At 33.7% G+C, this 3495-nt stretch overlaps 1 non-coding gene across 1 annotated transcript; it reads right to left on the bottom strand.

The window, feature by feature from the left end:
- Positions 1-2499: 2499 nt before the first annotated feature.
- On the bottom strand, positions 2500-2606 carry LOC128032929 (small nucleolar RNA R71). Its single transcript, XR_008189269.1, has one exon. It is a non-coding gene; the product is annotated as a small nucleolar RNA R71 (small nucleolar RNA).
- Between the last annotated feature and the right edge of the window lie 889 nt (positions 2607-3495).

Here is a 3495-nt window from a genome sequence, read left to right as displayed (position 1 = left end):
TTCTATTGCTTGTAATAATAATTTGCATATTATATGTTTATATTTTATTTTAATATTTATAGTTAATGTTTAACATTACATCATTATATATTATGTATGAGAAGAAAAACTGAGTTTAGTGGAATGATAAACTGATTACATTAGGAGGTGGTTGCTATAGTCAGAATTGCATGAATATTTAGGAACTTATATTTTTAGGTAACATTTTTTGCACTTCGTATGCTAAAAAAACCTATAAAATTTAAACCAATTTTTTTAGATAGAAGACAGCTGAGAATGGCGGTATGAAATATGTTTCGTTTGGTTCAACAGTACAAGAGGCAATTGTGTGGTTATGGAAAATTCATGCATTCATGCATTCATACATACTCTGCTTGATAATAAGCAAGAACTCAGGTTTGGGGGTGTGATAACTCTTAAAAAGAGTTATATTTCAAACCTCTAAACTTTATTAAACGCCTATACGTAAATAGATATATTTGCATTTTTAGGTTATTTTTAGAATATTGCGTAATAACGCTTGGATTGTGCTTCAAATGTCATTTCATGTTACTTTTACTGTTGGGAAGAAGGGAATTGGTTTTTGTATACAAAAAGTGCAGGAAGGATGAATAAAATGAGAAAAAGGAGAAAGAGAATGAAGGAAGTGAAATATTGCAATGGCAAAAGGTTGGATGGATTGCCAACACAAATGCCATGGCAATTCAAGGAAAATGCTGACGCATCACTCAGTCCTTGTCACACTTAGCCAGCTGGAAAAGTACCAGATAAATCCACATGAAAAAAGAGGGAGTAAAGTGTATGCTAAGAGAGGGGGACCAACCCTATAAAAGAGGAAAGAGAAAAGAAAGAAACAAAGAATAGGATATTTGGACAGGGATTTTGGAGAGTAGTTTTATCTTTAAGAAACTCCTTAGAAAAAATCTAGAGAAAAATAAAAGGTTAGAAGTTTAAGAGGAGAGTGGAGACTCAAGGAAAGGGATGAGAAATTAGCCTTCGGTCCTACATAATTCTGTATCGTCGAAGTGAAAGCTGGAGTGGCGAAAGCTTCCTACAGTTCTACCTTCATTTTGTTAATTAATTTTTATGATTTCTATACTGTTAATGATTATGTGGATTGTTATTCTAATTTTGGATTTTAAATCCCAAACCATGAGCTAATTTCCTTTGGGTTGGAATTACTGGATTTATCTTGATATATTTGATGATCATGGTGCTATTTTGACTAGATCCACTATTTTATTCAGTTTGGATTATTTTAAACATATGCATACAAGCTCTTGACATTGATGAATGCATGGTATATCCTTAAACTTGATTTAATTCTGAAAAGGTTAAATAAGTTAGATCGTGATCGAATGAAACAAGCAAGTACTCAAGCGAATACTCGTAGCACTCTAGACATAGAGTTGTGATCTGTACAGAGCGAGGAAGAATATTGTTAGGTACTGTTCTTAAGATTTGTAAACGTACAAAGACTTAGAATGATATCTTTAATTCTAGCTCTCGAAAGAAGCAGAATGTAGTAGTTATACTCTGAGCAGTAATTTGGTCTATTTTTGCCATGACATTATTATGTTATTAAGTTATAATCCAAGTAATTCCAGCCTTCCCATTCAATAGCGTCAATCCTCTCAACTTTCTCTCAAAGAATTGCCATCGCATTTTATTCATTATTGAATTTTTCTATTTCATACATTAATACTTGACTTCAAATTATTGTTCTATTTACTTTGCCATAAGGCTAATTAGTATTTTTTCTAGTAATAACTCAACCATATTTTTCCCTCACTTATCACTTTATTACTTGATTCGACGCGTATACTTGTACATTCGCATTATATATTCACATGTGACAAGTTTTTGGCGTCATTACTGGGGATCGGCAAAATTGGTGAATTTTTGTTTGTTATTATCTATTTAATTTTAGCTTACTTAGTTGTTTTTTATTTTTTGTCAGGTTTGTTGCTAGTTTAGGAATAGAGGTATCACTAAGAATGAAGAGTATTATTTTGATCCTGAAATTGAGAGAACCTTGAGAAGAACCAAAAAAAAACTGTGAGAAATGGCAAGGATTGGAAATGATCCAGGCAGAGAAGAACCATTAAATCATAATGGTAGGGACGTTGATATTCCTCGTGTGATAGATGATAGAGACAAACCCATTAGAGAACATGTTGTGCCAATCTTGGATGATTTGAATCCAGAGATTGTCAGGCCACATATTCAAGCTTAGCATTATGAGTTGAAACCCATGATGTTTCAAATGCTACAAATAGTAGGACAGTTCAATGGATTACCTACTGAAGATCCGCGATCTGTGACTCATTTAGGCAACATGGTGTTCCCAAAAATGCCCTAAGACTCAAGGTATTTCCTTACTCATTGTGAGATTGTGCCAGAGCATGGTTGAATGCTTTACCATCAGGAATGGTGGCATCTTGGAATGAACTTTGTCAAAGGTTTTTAATGTGATACAACCCTTTAAGCATGAATGCCAAATTGAGGAACAATATTACATCTTTTCGACAATATGAATATGAGACATTTTATGAAGCTTGGCAACGATTCAAGGAATTGATTAGAAAATGCCCGATACATGGTTTCCAACATTGGATACAAATGGAAATGTTTTATAATGGATTAAATGAACATACATGAATGGTAGTTGATGCATCTGCCAATGGGACTTTGTTAGATAAATTGTATAATGACGCATATGAAATTCTGTAAAGGGTAGCTAAAAATGATTATCAATATCCAACTACAAGAGTGGGTACTAGCAGAAGAGTTGCTGGAGCTATGGAGCATGATGCGATCACTTCATTAACAACTCAGGTATCATCCCTAACTAATATGATTAAAACATTGAAGAGACTAGTTGTAGTGCAAGAAATGAAAGTAACAGAATGACATGTGTTTATTGTGGGAAAGATCATGTTTTTGATGATTGCCCATCGAACCCAACTTTAATATGTTACATGGGAAATTTCAATCGAAACAATAACCCATATTCCAATACATATAATCTAGGATGGAAACAACATCCTAATTTCAGTTGGAGTAATCAAGGAGTGGGAATTTCTAATAATGTTGTTCTATAGAATGTCACAAGTGCACCACCTAGATACAATCAACCTATGCCATAACAAAATTTTTAGCAAATTTCATCATCATCTTTATCTATGGAATCTCTATTGAAGGAATACATGGCCAAAAACAATGTTGCAATATAGAGTCAAACTGCATCTTTAAAAGCTTTAGAAAACCAAATGGGGTAAATTGCCACTGCATTAAGCTCAATATCGCAAGGAGTATTGCCGAGTGATACTAAAAATTCAAGATCTCAAGGGAAGGAACATTGCAAGGCCATTACACTTAGAAGTGGTATTCAGCTACCTGGAGTTGTTACAGATGCCGCTGTTGAAGAAGATAGCTTAGATTTCACACATAAGGCGAATTTAGAGCCAAGAGTGGAGCAATATACAATTGAGA

This window comes from Gossypium raimondii, chromosome 9 (genome assembly GCF_025698545.1).
Source record: "Gossypium raimondii isolate GPD5lz chromosome 9, ASM2569854v1, whole genome shotgun sequence".
Lineage (NCBI taxonomy): Eukaryota > Viridiplantae > Streptophyta > Magnoliopsida > Malvales > Malvaceae > Gossypium > Gossypium raimondii.
Note: the sequence above shows the minus strand (reverse complement) of the source record. Positions and strands in the feature narration are given on the sequence as shown.